The sequence below is a fragment of the Podarcis bocagei genome (assembly GCF_964188305.1).
Source record: "Podarcis bocagei genome assembly, chromosome: 4".
Taxonomy (NCBI): Eukaryota; Metazoa; Chordata; class Lepidosauria; order Squamata; family Lacertidae; genus Podarcis; species Podarcis bocagei.
Window position 1 is genome coordinate 88921227 of NC_138128.1, and position 16186 is coordinate 88937412.

Here is a 16186-nt window from a genome sequence, read left to right on the forward strand (position 1 = left end):
CCTGCAGACCAATCATACTGCTGCATTGTTCTAGGACCAATCAGACTGCTGCATTTTGGATCCTATTGTTCTAGGACCAATCAGACTGCTGCATTTTGGATCCTATTCAACTCAGTACATAACAGTGTACATTGCAAACAGCAGGCATGGAGTGCCAACTCTGATTGGAACACAGTGGGGGTGAAAATTTAAACCTCATTCCCTGGTTCTGATCCAGCTTGCTGCCGCAGGCACCCTATACAACTGACACACCAGGGCTAACCATACGACAAATGTTGCATCTAGTTTGGTCCTTATACAGCTGTCTCATAATTCAGCGTAAGGGGTATACTAATATAGCATTCAGCAAGCAGAGAAAAGCAGTTTGTAACAGGAGGAGGGAGGCAGAAGCACTGGGGGAGTGATGTTGAGTGCAAGAAAAGGACTGTTATAAGTAAACAAGAGTGTGCCTACTTTCAGCCACGAAATGTTGGAGGGTGCCTAATAATTCCAAAAAGAAACCACAAGCTTAGTATGCCTTTCTGGCCTCTCCCTTTGAGTGCCAACTGCTCTAGAATACAAAACATTTTATTAAGCGTATTGCATTCTAAGTGGTTTATCTTGAAACGCCATGGAATGAAGCAACAACGATAGCAGCATGAGTATGGATTGGAAGAATGTCTGAAGGACAGAAAGCAGGTGTTGTAAGGAAATAAAGTAAATCCACACGAGGCCAAATATAAACTCTTGGCTTGATTATATTTGAGAGTTAAGACAGCTCTTGCCTTTTCTAATGACACAAAACAAGTCTACCCTATCTTGTCTTGTATAGCATGACACAGCAAGTATGCTGTTAAAAATACACAGAATCGTGGCTTTTCTAAACCCATCTTTTTCTGTGATCAATATGCTGTTGTCTCCAAAAGGGCTGCTCCTTTTGGAGGTTAATGTGTCTGAATTTTTCCATTTGTAGTGCACAGTCCACACATACTTTGCCAGGTGGTTTTTGTATTTTCTGATTGGTGTCAAAAAAAGAAAAAAACCCTGTACTCTGAAACAAGTCTCATTGAATTCAGTAAGGCTCACTCTCTAAGCAAATACAGTCGTACCTTGGATCCCGAACGCCCTTGGTACTTGGCCGTTTTGGCTCCTGAACGCCGTAAACCCGGAAGTGAGTGTTCTGGTTTACGAACATTATTTGGAACCCGAATGTCCGACGGGGCTTCCGCAACTTGCGATTGGCTGCAGGAGCTTCCTTCAGCCAATCAGAAGCCACACTTTGGTTTCCAAACATTTTGGAAGTCGAATGGACTTCTGGAACGGATTCTGTTTGACTTCCAAGGTACAACTGTGTGCACAGGACTGCAGCATTAAGAAATTAGCTTGGTCTAGTCTAAGCCGGGATGGGGGTTTCTGCCCGAAACAGAGCTCAGATGCTCTACAAGAGCCAAAACTTCAAAAAAAGTCTTGGTGCACTATTCGTTTCCTGCTTTCACATACTCCATCCGCCCATGGTATCACCTGGAACAGGTACTTCACCTTGTCACATGGCAGGCCCGGTTCTTTTTGGGCTGTCTGTGGGCTGTATCTAGAACAAAGATGACAAGATGAGGCCTGCATTGGGCCAGGCTCATTCTCGTTTTCTTCTCTCAATGGAGGTCACCTCTCAGAAGGCAAAGCATCTACCACATCGGCAAAGCAAAACCTGGCTGATACCTACCATTCAAACGCCTTCCTCAGCCCCTGAGTTCTTATTGACTTCTTAAAATATAAATTTAACAAGGTTACAAATGAATACAAAGCAGTTGACACCCAACTAACCAAGCAGGATCAAGCCAAAGAGTTACTCAAAAGAGTACAAATATAAATAAGTATTTACTTGGCATATAAACGCTGATGAAAGTCACTTTCCCTGGGGGACATGACACCACAACAGGGAAATTGCTATATCTTAGCTTCCTTATTTCCTGGGACCTCTTCCTTCTTAGCTATCCAAGCCATTGTCTGTCCCACATAGCTGTTATCACGTCTGGACTCTCTGTCGGGTTTTAATCCCAGCCAAACTGGCCTTTGCCTTCCCTTCAAACTGTTTGTACGTGCTCAGGTGCCAACATCATCTCGCTGAGCAGTTGGAATGTTCATGAATATTCCATGGCATCGCCAAGCACTACCACAAATGTGCTTCTTTTCCAGTGAGGGCTGTTCTGACAGAGTTAGAGGTCACATAATTGAACTAGGCTAATCCGCCACCATTCTTTATCTAAGTATGCACTCCAGAGCTTTATGAATCCACAAAGCTTTTTATTTGCCAAACCACACAAGAACAACTACCCAAATAATAGTCCGACGAGACTGTGCACATTTTTCTTTATGCCACATGGAACTAGGAATGTTGGAGAATTCTGACTAAAAAGGAAATGGGAGTAGAAATTGCCAATATTTGCTTATCGTTTCATTTCCAGATTAGTATTTCTTCTTGTTGTTTTCCGACTGCAAATGGTATATATGATACGCAATTGGTAATGGCCCCCATTTGCATTGTTTCCTTTGCACTGAAATGAATAGTGTGGAAAAAACATAATGATGATGTAATTGTCTAATTAATTCTATAAAAATTTGCCAGCACGGACAGTAAGTTGAGCAACATAGTTTTTGTCAGAAGCCAAACTGCAGTAGAATGGAAACAGCGTTGCATGCGACGAATGCAGGGCGGAATGTAAATAAATATCTTCCTACGTTCCTACATGGAATTGAGAAAGTCAACATATGGAGAGGCAAATGAAAGCTCAATAAGATATTCTCAGCCTTCACAATACACACCTAATGGATAATTCAGGAGGTTAATCTCTGGCTGCTTTTTATAAAGAGAGCTACATCTTTGTGTCCCTCTTACTCTACTGCTATCCAAGAACTGAACAATGACAATACAGATTCTTATTACACCCATAGGTTGTCCAAGATGTTTCAATCATAGATTGAAGTTGGAGGAATGCATCTCAAGGTCAAATGAGAGTGAGGCCCTCCCTACATTTTTAGCTGCCTCCTTGCAATACTCCCATCCAAGGCCACTGGAGTGGAGGAGTGGGGATGAGTCCCAGTGGGGGGGGAATTGGGGCCCCCAGCAAGGTGGACTGGTTAAAAATCTTTACACGGGATATAAAATAAATTTGTGATCTCATTTTTATGTTAATAATAACCATGATAATGACGTATTTAAAAAATGAGCATCCACACCATCATCGCTTAACTAACCATACACTTGTATGTAGACTTGTATGTGCAATACAACACAATGCACATCACACACCAGCTCTGCTGTATTCGCATGGTGTTCGCTTAAAAAACATGCAATTGCGACTGCGCATGGTAAGATGAGACTGTGTTGGCGCACCATCAAAGCACAGAAGCGAATGTATAGAGTTGGAAATACTCGGAAATGCAGACACAGTGGTACCTTGGAAGTCGAACGGAATCCGTTCCGGAAGTCTATTCGACTTCCAAACCTTTCGGAAACCAAAGCGCAGCTTTTGATTGGAAGCTCCTGTAGCCAATCAGAAGCCCCGGAAGCCCTGTTGGATGTTCGGGTTCCAAAGAATGTTAGCAAACCGGAACACTCACTTCTGGGTTTGCAGCGTTCAGGAGCCAAAACGTTCGACTTGCAAGATGTTTGGAATCCAAGGTACGACTGTATTGGGAAGATCACAGAGAAAAGAGAACGAAGACGGGGTGACTCAGTAGGTCATGGGCAGAACAGAACCACAGTATCATAGTACGTAGAGTTGGAAGGGACCCCCGAGGTTCATCTAGTCCAAGCCCCTGCAATGCAGGGATCACAACACATGGGTCCCCACCCAATTTGAAACTGTACCAGACCCTACTTAGCTTTGCAACTGTGCTAGTAGTTTTAGTGCTGCATCACTAGGAGGTGAAGGGACGCGGGTGGTGCTGTGGGTTAAACCACAGAGCCTAGGACCTGCCGATCGAAAGGTCAGCGGTTCGAATCCCCACGGTGGGGTGAGCTCCCGTCGTTCGGTCCCAGCTCAAAAAGTGCAAGTAGATAAATAGGGACCGCTATCCAGCGGGAAGGTAAATGGCGTTTCCGTGTGCTGCGCTGGTTTGCCAGCTGCGGCTTGGTCACGCTGGCCACGTGACCCGGAAGCTGTCTGCGGTCAAGCGCCGGCTCCCGGCCTCTTGAGCGAGATGGGCGTGCAACCCTAGAGTCGGTCACAACTGGCCCTGACAGGCAGGGGTACCTTTAGCTTTACCTTACTAGGAGGTGAAGCAATGTGGAAGAAGGCCCATAGCGGAGGGTGTCCCATACTGGTGGGACTTCAGGGGAAAAAATGTTTATGAAGATATTATGTGCAGTAAAAGGCTAGAGTTGTGACTAATCCATCCCCAAGTGCCCTTGTTGTTGTCTTAACGACATGCAATGTGGCCAACCTACCCACAAGCGCCCATGTTGTCGCTCGTAATATAAGCATGCCGCAAACCAAAGATAAAGCAGGGTGAATTACAAAATGTGCCTTCCAGAGCAATTACTAGGAAAATTCCATGTTCAAAGCAACCCCTGAGATAGCAACGCTTAGCACCTGAATTACGCAAAGCTTTTAATCTTCGCAGCATTGTATAAACAGGAGCCAAACCATGCAAGGCATTGGGGAATTGGAGGAAGCATGCAGTTTGCAAACAGAGAGCAGCTAAAAGGTTTCTCTTACATGCCTATACAGAGAGGATATTGATGCCGGTTACCCTAATGCCTGTGTCAGAGGGGATATTGATACAATTTCCAGGAAAGTGCAACAGCATCTTTGCTGCTCTTGTTGTTGTTATTTCCGTGTTCAGACCCAGAAACCTCCCCCCCTAAATAAATTCACACTTGACTCAAAATTTTGGTTTGGTTTTTGGCAGAATTTAGGCCACAACTTTATTGATTACAGAAAGTGACTGGTTGCATAGGCTCTGGTTCGACTAGCTCCCTGCCATGCAGGTAGCGCTGACCCAGGGCACCAGCATAGGTCAGCCAAGGGTGAACACCTGGATAAGCGGAAAGCCGGGCACAGGCTAACTCCGCCACCCAAATGTCCCCCTGGACTCAGGCACGGGCACAACCCCCTCACAGGGGTTGACCAAACCATCGAGTCCCTGGATTCCTTTAACAGAATACCCTTCACATAGGGATGGCGAGAGCGTTCTCCCATCCCTATCACCTGAACCAGAGCCTATCCTCAACCTTCCAAGTTGTGACGATTTGCTACTAGGCAAGCGAAACCCAAACGGCAACAACCAATCAGCCAAGTGGGGGAAATTCCTGCCGTGCCCCTGTCCCAATGACAGACGACACAAGATGGCATAGCAAGGTCAAACGCAACAGGCCCTAAAAGTAGGGAGAGGTGGGCAGGTGTTCCAAATGCAAGCGCTGAAAGAGGAAGCTCTGGGTCACGTGCATGGGCATAAATAGGCCCCTCAAACTGTTTAGACTGCGTCCCATTGGCCAGATTGTACCCAGCTTCGAGGGACCTGCCAATTGGGTGTTGTGGCTCACCAATTTTACCCACCCACAACTCAGGGTGTCGGTTGTCCAGGTCTCAACGCAATACATGCCCTCTTTAAGGGAGGACCTGATTTATTAAATTTCGGCACACACACACATCTTCATCCATGTTTTACATGGTAAAAACGCAAAAATACAGAACACGGTAACAAATGAAAACAATACCTCAAGTTTGAAAGACTATAGATTGTTTAATTAGCCAATGGCCTGAGAAAAGAGGAATGTTTTTGTCTAAAGGTGTGTAACGAAGGTGTCAGGTGAGCCTCCCTGGGGAGAGCATCTCACAAACGGAGCCATGGTGGAAAAGTTCACATTCAAACAAAAGGCAGCCCTATGGGTTTTCATTCACAAGAATCTCTCATATCCTACCAGCTACTCTCTGTGACTGGTATAGCTAGCCTAATATCAGCCGGTTCAGTAGCCATGATCTCATTTGTGTCTGAAAACGTATTTTGAGAGATGTTGTAAGAGTTGTTGTTGTTGTTGTTTAGTCGTTTAGTCGTGTCCGACTCTTCGTGACCCCATGGACCAGAGCACGCCAGGCACTCCTGTCTTCTACTGCCTCCCGCAGTTTGGTCAAACTCTTGTTGGTAGCTTCAAGAACACTATCCAACCATCTCGTCCTCTGTCATCCCCTTCTCCTTTTGCCCTCCATCTTTCCCAACAGCAGGGTCTTTCCCAGGGAGTCTTCTCTTCTCATGAGGTGGCCAAAGTATTGGAGCCTCAGCTTCAGGATCTGTCCTTCCAGTGAGCACTCAGGTCTGATTTCCTTCAGAATGGATAGGTTTGATCTTCTTGCAGTCCATGGGACTCTCAAGAGTCTCCTCCAGCACCACAATTCAAAAGCATCAATTCTTTGGCGATCAGTCTTCTTTACGGTCCAGCTCTCACTTCCATACATCACTACTGGGAAAACCAGAGCTTTAACTATACGGACCTTTGTTGGCAAGGTGATGTCTGAACTGTTTAAGATGCTTTTTAAGATGCTTTTTAAGTTGTAAGAGTACAGGAAGACAAAGGGCTGGTTTTCATCATGTATGGACCACTTTGGGCTACAGGTGGAAGCTTGCACAACTGAATGTTTCTCAAAACCAAACATCTCTGCCACAGAGAGAACGAGAGATTGTGGAGCAAGTTTCTAATCTTGCCTTCTCTGGCAGGCTTGGTTTTCTGGGTACAGGGGTTTTTTATCTACACATTTACACTCTAAGCACAGATAGTGTCTTGCCCTTCACTTTACTCTCGTAGTCTAAGCCATCATCAAGGTACCCTGCAAGAATGCTACAGAACCAGAATGGTGGGTTTGGTATCCACACGGAGTGAATTTGGGCCGAATCTAGACATATGTAAAAAAACGCTGTGGAAATGCTTTATTAAAAAATGTTTTAAAACATATATTGAATTACCCATAAGCTCACCATCGCCATCTAGTGTCACATTTGTATAATGCATTTTAAAAGCACTTAAAACGTTACAGTGGTGCCTCGCAAGACGAAAATAATCCGTTCCACGAGTCTCTTCGTCTAGCGGTTTTTTTGTCTTGCGAAGCAACCCTATTAGCGGCTTAGCGTATTAGCACTATTAGTGGTTTAGCGGCTATTAAAGGCTTAGCGGCTTAGCGGCTAAAAGGCTATTAGCGGCTTAGCGGCTTAGAAAAAGGGGGGGAGTGAAAAAAATCGCAAGACGTTTTCGTCTTGCGAAGCAAGCCCATAGGGAAATTCGTCTTGCGAAGCGCATCGAAAAACGGAAAACCCTTTCGTCTAGCGGGTTTTTCGTCTTGCGAGGCATTCGTCTTGCGGGGCACCACTGTATATCTGCAGCTGTATAGCTGAGTCGCTGGTGGTTGTGAAACTTTGGACTATGTCCGTTGTTGCAGAACTTGACAGTGCTCATAGACAGCACAGAGGTTTTCCAGGACCCACCTTTCCTGGGTTCCCAGATATATTGTAGGAGCAGTCTAGTTGAAAGGAAAGCTGTGCTTACTTTATCCAGTATGAACCCAGTGAGCCATCTTGACTTCCTTCCAATTGGCCTCCTACGAGTGCGGATGACTATTGAATCTCTGCACCATGTGATTGGATCATTCGGTTACTCTGGGTTTCTCATGTCATCAAGACTGGTATTTCCAGGCTTGGAAATACAAGTCTGAGGGCTGTTCATATTGCTGACCTCAAATATGAGGCAATCGTTATGACACTTACATTTTTCTGTCCAGCTCAGAAATGTGGCGTAGGCAGCTGCTGACACTTGCCACATCTGAAAGTGGCAAGTCAGAAGGAAGTTCAGGAACTTGTAGTGCATGAAAAGGACACCCGTTCTGGACCAGAGTCGCCAGATGGCCAAAAAAAATAAGAATCACCAAACTTCCTGTTCTGCTCTTGCATCTGCAACTGAAATTCGATATGCAGAAATGAACAGAAGCGTTTTCCTGGCATTGAGATTGACATTAAGGGTGGTCAAATGAACATACTTTGTGTGTTGATGTAAGGAATGGGGTCACTCCAACTGCCCCACCCCCCAAACACCACTACCACTGTGTGCACCGGTGAAACATCTCAACAGCCACACTTTTAGCTAGTATGTGGAGGGGCTTCCTTCTTCATTCCCCTGAGGCATGCACAGGGAGGAAAAAGCATGGGTACCTAATTGAGGGGAGGGTTTCCTTGTGGACAGCAGGATCTAGAATCAATCTAGATGGAAAGCAGTGTGTTGATGATGAGCATCCAGATTGACAAAAGCTACATTTTTATGCTACAAACAAGTTAACATATACACAGCCCAAGTCTGAGAGAAGTGCACTTTGAGGTGGGGTCTGGAAAACCCACAAGTTAGATTGGCACAGAGCCTACATTGCAAGAGTGAGCAGGAATGTCTACTGCGGCAGAGTTGGGAAAGCGAGGGTTTTCAACCACTGCAAAATGAGCAGAAGCAAAGCAGGACTTTGTGCACAAACACACAGAGAGACACACACACACACCCAAGTGCAGACAGCTTTCCTCCTGAGGGAGTTAGTGAAGCTTCTGCTCCTTGGCTTTTCCCTTTGTATTGTGCTTGATTTACACAACTTGAGTGTAACAGCGACTCTGGAATTTAAACAGGAACCCGCAAGGGATTTCTCAGCCATCGGCCAACTTCCAAATATGGGAGAATGAAGGCAGCAGCGGTGCAGGAAATCAGGCTCAGCATGACAGACAGAATTCAGAGCTTGCCAAAGCTTCCACCATATGGGCCCCTTTAGCATTTCTCCCGAAAGGTGCTGTAATGCTTTTGTCAGACCAAGAGGGTTCACATAAATACGCTGGAAAGCAAAATACCACACCAGCTTAATCACATTTTGAGATCAACCCTAAACCGGCAGCAGTTTAAAAACCAGGGCTCAAATATCTGTTTATTTAGACCCTATGTGACTTCATTCTCTAAACTTTTCTAAATCTTTCCTGGTCTCCCCTCCCCTCCCGAAATTAATATAAATTCTTTAGACAAATACAGAACCCACAAAACCTTATAGCGACGGAACATAAGCTTCCCGACCTTGCTTGCTTTTGTCCTTATGATCTCATCCAGTGGGGGTGGGGGTGAGGCTGGACCTGAAGTTTCAGGGATTTAACCACCGCAGAGGCTAAAACCCCAGTGGAAGGAACAAACTCCTCTAGGGAGAGGAGTGAGAAGCAAAGGGGGAAGCTATTTTCTGCTTGGCTTGCAATCTTTTTCTTCTACTCACACAGCCAAGATGTCCCTGTCAAGGCTGGGCTGTGGACGATGGTATGAAGTGAGCTAGGAAGTTGAGACCAAAGGGAAAGCAGACCAGAGGTAAAATCGGGAGTCGGGTTGTCAGAATCGGAAATACAAATTAAGACCTTGATACTCAATACAAGTGCCTATGAGGCAGGAAGATCTCTTATATACCTAGGTGGAGCCAGTCTGGACAGAGGCAAGGTTCCTCACTAGAAGTTGCAGGGACACTGCTCACCACACCAAGCGGTGGTAAGCAGTTACTGTCCAGCCCTTCCTGACCTCCCCAACTTCAAGCTCTGCATCTGGATATCTGAGCTACAGGCTTGGCAACCTACAGTTGCCTTTGTATATGTCAGAACTGAAGCCCGTTGTTGCTGGTGCAGTAGAAGCTGGTGTACGAAACAAAAACATTATTTTGTCGAGTCTTTGCTTCAGCGGTTGCATGATATGTGACTATTCCTTGAAATCACATCTTCTTAGCCGATAACTGGGTTCAGGGGTTGGGGAGGGGGAGGGTCGTTAGATCAGGCTAAAGACGATTCTTATGACTGTTGCCCAGAGACAATTATTTCATTTCAGTTCTGTCCCTGAAATGGACTTCCATAGGAACGTTATCGGTGCAGGCAACTTCCACTGGGATGACATAGAAGAGTAAGAAGACACAGGGGCATAGAGTGGGGAGAGCTGGAGGGGAGGAGCGCATGGTTCTGAGTGCGAGCCAGGATGCGATGTCACTGAGAAGTCACAGTTTGGAATAAGTTGGCATAAGTACAGGCTGCCATAAGTCTGTGGAAGTCATTTTCCAAAACAGCTGCTGGCCATCCTTCTAAAACACAAATCTTTTGAGCCAGGGCACCTATATCATGTAGAGGGAAAGGACAAAAGCCGCACGCTGCCGAGAACTACAGATCCGAGAAGCAGAAGCTCATCTATTGATTTCAAATAACCAGCCAAACCTTCAGCTGCTGCAACCCATTTAATAAATACAGGCCACTCGCGACCTTTAAAAGGTAATCGATGGCTGCTGTTAATAGAAATAATGTGTCCCTTTTAGGATATCAATTAGTTTTAAAACATCATTTTGGCAAGAGTGCTAACTAGGTGTCAAGTTTTGACCGGGAGATTCGGGTTTGAGCTACCATATTCTCACAGATGAGAACATAAGAGTTTTAGGGCGGTTGCATGGGTGGAGAAACCAAAAAGATCATGAGTATTGGGTGAAACGTCCCCTCTGATGTGTGTAAATGTGGTTTGAAACACAGCAGGGTGTGTGTGTGTGTGACATCACTGCATTCCAATATGCTAATATGAACATACCCTCAGTAAATGAAAATAAAAGGCAAGCCTGATGTTTGCAGATTAATAACGTCCAGCTATTTATCTTTTCTGTTGGGAGGCACTTCCAAAGTGGATTAGCAAATCACTGTGCGGCTATTTCTTGCCTGTATTCCTTAACACAATAATAACAGCCTTGCATAAGCCTGCAACCACTACTGATCTCTCACACACATATATACGGTAGCACATCTGCCCATATACGTATATATTAGTAATTTGTGACCTTGTTCCCTTTGCTTCTCCCATTTCTGTTGTTTGTTGCTCTCGCACCCTTCATCACTGTTGAAATTTAAATGGTGCAATCCTCATGTTTTTGGTTTGCGATGGACCATGTGCACTGAGAGCTCCATAAAAACTCTCCTCCTCCTCCTCTGTATGCTAATAAAAACAAACAATTTCTGCAGCCTTGGTTACCTGGCGATTCTTGCTCACCACAAGCAGAAGGTGTGACAATTTACAAGCAGACCACAATGTTACAGGCGCGATTCATCAAACCAGCTCTGTCAGCAGAAGCCCTGTGAACGCACTTCCACCCCACCCTGCCCCCACTCTGCATGCCCCCAAAATTTGCTGGGGGGAGGGAAGCTTTTGAGAGAACCCCCAGAAAAGTGCATGGGGAAAGGAGAGAGGGGATTCTTCCATGTGGCAAGTTGCAATGCTTGCAGAGGCAGAGTGATTGGGAGAGCATGCTGGTGAATCCCACCCTATTTATCATTTATTTCATAAAAAATTATATACTGCTTGGTTGTAAGAAAAAACTCAAAGTGGTACCTGATATTGGTAGCTGATAAACACTCTTCTTGTTCACTAGATCATTCAGAGAAACAACTACCAGATGCACAGACAGACAGCCCTATGGCTTGGATGGTGGTGTATGAATGAACAGTGTGACAAATATGTGGACTACCTACTGGAATTTTGGTCACTGCATTTCTAAAAGGATATTGCAGAGCTGGAAAAGGTGCAGAACAGGACAACCAAACTGATTGGGGGTAACGCCCCTCTGAGGAAAAGATTATGATATTTGGGGGGTTGGTTAGTTTAGAACAGGGGTCAGCAAACTTTTTCAGCAGGGGGCCGGCCCACTGTCCCTCAGACCTTGTGGGGGGATGGACTATATTTTGAAAAAAAATATGAATGAATTCCTGTGCCCCACAAATAACTCAGAGATGCATTTTAAATAAAAGGACACATTCTACTCATGTAAAAACACACCGATTCCTGGACCGTCCATGGGACAGATTTAGAAGGTGAATGGGCCAGATCCAGCCCCTGGGGCTTAGTTTGCCTACCCATGATTTAGAAGAAAGGTGAATATGGGGGAAAATAATAGAATTGTAGAGTTGGAAAGGACCCCAAGGGTCATCTAGTCCAACCCCCTGCAATGAAGAATCTCAACTAAAGTAAAAAGTCAATATTGGCTCTTAAACTGGACCTGAGTGCGCATTATCCTCTGCTTAAAAACCTCCAAGGAAGGAGAGTCCGCCACCTTCTGAGGAAGTCTGCCCCACTGTTAAACATCTCAGAAATTTATTCCTAGTGTTTAGTTGGAATCTCCTTTCTTGTAACTTGAAGTCATTGGTTTGAGTCCTACCCTCCAGAGCCGGAGAAAACAAACTTGCTCCATCTTCCATGTGGCAGCCCTTGAGATATTTGAAGATCTTATCTCCTCTCAGTCTCCTCTTTTCCAGGATAACATACCCAACTCCCTCAACCGTTCCTCATTAGGCTCGGTTTACAAAATTATGCATGGTGTAGGAAAAGTGGATAGAGAGAAGATTCTGCCTCATAACACCAGAATTTGGAAGCATCCAATGAATGGTGGGAAATCCAGGGCAGACAAAAGAATGTACTTCACACATCAAATAGTCAAACTATGGTGTTTGCTGCCGCTTACAACGAATAATAGGGAAATGTTTGGTAATTTTAAATTTGTTCAGATTTCTACATCCAGGTTGGATTAAATAACTTTTACAACCTCAGGCTTTAGAAGAAGGTTCATCTATCCATAGAATTTCTTCAATCCTATGATGAAAAAACTGGCGGCAGAATACCAAAGCCACCTGCTGCATTCAAAAGTAGTTTCGCTAAATGTTTCTTCACAGTTGATTTATCAACAGCAAGAAGCATTGCTTGATTTAATGGTGTGAGATCCTTCGGGCGCATTCCTATACACTTGTGGGGAGTTAAGAGCTTGCTTTGCTTATCAGCCAGAAGACTGTCATTTTGGTAACTGGTTGTGATCAGTACCTGGAAGGTTGTGGTCCAGGCGAAGCGTTTTTCTAAGTTTTGTCTTAGCTTTGATGCAGATTTGAGCCTAAACTTTGGCAGAGATTGTGCAAAATCTCCCTTTTCATCTGGGGGCCTCCCAAGTAGAACGCCAGCCCAGCTGCTCTTTGGATGGAATGAAATGCTTGTCCAATCCAGGATTCTTGGTCTTTGGTCATACTTTTTACTGAGAACCAGAACTATAGCAACCACAGAGTATTTACCAATCTAACTGGTGTTGCTGGTCTTCACTGTTTTAGCTGGTGATTCTAGAGTCATATTGCCTTGTGAAAACCTATTCATACTATCTGCAGGCTTTGAATTCTTTGAGTAAGTTCTGCCTTGGACGTGTCATTGAGAAGGCAATCAGTCCCAGCAGCTTTGACTAAAACCAGCCTTGCCCAACCTGATGCCCTCCAGATATTTTGGACTACAGCTCCAATTAGCCCCAGCTAGCACATCTGGAAGGAAACAGGTTGGGGAAAGCTGTCCTAAATGCACATGTTTTTGAAATGGGCGTGCAAAATGACATGACAGTCATAAATACAAATTCAGGGCCCTAAATATCCTACTACGGCATGTGATTCTTAGGGCACCAGTCTCCCTCCTGACCAGTCACTTTGGTCAGAGAATCGCTTGTAGCATTCCCTTTTAGCTATGTTAGTACAGCATGAGATTTTTTAACCTCAGGGTCGTGGGTTTGAGCCCCATGTTGGGCAAAAGATTCCTGGATTGCACAGAGTTGGACTAGATTACCCTTCTGGTCCCTTCCAAATCTACAATTCTTTAATTCTATGATACTTCAAACTGTTGTGCTCTTACTACATTTTGGCTGCAGAGGTTTGGGGAAAAGGCTGAAATGCTCTTATGACATAAAGTAAAGATAAAGGTACCCATGACCATTAGGTCCAGTTGCAGATGACTCTGGGGTTGCACGCTCATCTCATTCTATAGGCTGAAGGAGCCGACGTTGTCTGCAGCTTCCGGGTCATGACTAAGCCGCTTCTGGAGAACCAGAGCAGTGCACGGAAACGCCGTTTACCTTCCTGCCGGAGTGGTACCTATTTATCTACTTGCACTTTGATGTGCTTTTGAACTGCTAGGTGGGCAGGAGCTGGGACCAAACAACGGGAGCTCACCCCGTTGCGGGGATTCGAACCGCCGACCTTCCGATCGGCAAGCCCTAGGCTCTGTGGTTTAGACCACAGTGCCATACTGGCTACCAAATCACACCAATGAGCCAACTCCAGACCTAATTCCTATTGCCTGACATTTATATGTCTCTTGTTAGCATCTGACTAACACCAAGTACGGTACTTTTACACAAATTTATACAAAACAGGGCAATCTGGTTCACACTGTGCCCAGTGAGGACCATTTATACAGCATTCCTCAGCCCAGTCAGTCTGTTCTCTCGACTGGCAGTGGCTGATTTGGTCAGCTCCAAGGAATCTGAGTAGGATCGTCTTGCCAGAAACAAGAAAAGTATTTATCCCCGCAGTTTCAGCATTTGCTGTGAGGTTAATCCAATACCCTTTCAGCATTGTTCATCTTCACAGCAAACATTATTCACCCACAGAATTATGCATATTCCAATTTATTTTAACTACTTTACAATCCTCAGAACACTAAATTTACTTTCAAGTTTAGGATCTTCACAGAAGGAATTGTGGTTTACAATATGGAAACCGTCCTATTGGGAGAGATTTTGTCACATGATCTCCACTTCCCTTAATAGTAAGATAGCCAAGGTCAATGCTACAGCATTTGATTTCCTTTCAGTGAGAGAGCACAGGTAATATTTGTTTTATCTACAAACAAATAAGCAAGCGGAACATACTGTTGGCAAACAGCTGCTTTTACACATCACTAAACCCTGCATCAGATCCTAAGACAGAGCCCTTGCGTCCCAAAATGCTTCGCTGAGTGCCAAATCTCTGCCTGCAAACATTCTCTCTTTATGCACACTGACTCTATACCATTTCTCTGCCCTTTCCAAAAGCTGGAAAGTATCACTTTGATGTGCAAAATTTTAAGAGATTCCCAGCTCATAGGAGAACGACCATCTGTCCTTAATTCCTACAGATAAAACAATAAACAAACTATCATCATTGACTATCAGAAAGCCATCAGTGGAAACAATCGTTGACAGCATATCTTGGTTCATTAAAATCACCCAAGACAGAGACCGATCATAGTAGAAAAGAAATCTGACCACCACTGAAGATTTGGCCCAGATTTTGGTATCAAATTTTGGTAAGACAATGTTGGACTAGACAGATCCATGTTTTGACTCAGTGCAAGTTAGCTTCACATATTTCCAAATCAAGTTAGGATTCTAGGAGAGCAGACAGTGCTAGTCTTTTGCAAAAAGAAAAAAAAAATCCACTGCGGATCCACTGTGTGGGGAACAGGCCCGGCCCAACCATGAGACAAGGTGAAGCAGCTGCCTCAGGTGGCAGAAGCTTTTGAGGCAGCACTGCCACGGGTGCCCCACCCACCTTGAAAAGCAGCAGTGGGGTAAAATGGGACACACCGCTGCTGGTGGGGCAAACCATACAGTTCTTGGTGTGGGAGGAATGCTTCACTGATCAGATCCTCCTATTTTCACACTATCTCCCTGGACCCACAATACAGCTACAGTGGTATCTCGGGTTAAATACGCTTCAGGTTACATAAGCTTCAGGTTACAGACTCCGCTAACCCAGAAATAGTGCTTCAGGTTAAAAACTTTGTTTCAGGATGAGAACAGAAATTGGGCTCCGGCGGCACGGCAGCAGCAGGAGGCCCCATTAGCTAAAGTGGTGCTTCAGGTTAAGAACAGTTTCAGGTTAAGTACGGACCTCTGGAACGAATTAAGTACTTAACCCGAGGTACCACTGTACTGCAATAAAACCATTCTGGTCGTAGTTTGGCATCTGTTGGATGTGCCCTAATAGAGTTCTGAACGCTTCGCTTGCCTCCCAAAGCAATGAAACGAAAACCGGAAGCGTGTCAAATACCGTACTTTTCTCTCTATAAAAAGTAAGGGGAAATGTCTGTGCGTGTTATTGAGCGAATGTGTGTCCCTGGAGCCGACTGGCCGGAGCGCAGGGGCAAAAATCAGGCAAAAATCCAATCGCGCGAGAGAGGAAGCTGTTGCTTTCCTGCATTCTGCCTCAGGGTCTTACTGCCCACCCGCTTCTGTTTCTGTTGCTGTTTGCTCAAACAGATCAAAGAGCAGGCAAATCCCCTCCCCTCCAGGCAAGCAGAGGGGAAAGGAAAGGATCGCGTCCTTCCTTCTAATTCCACTCCGTGCTGCTGCGTCCAGGG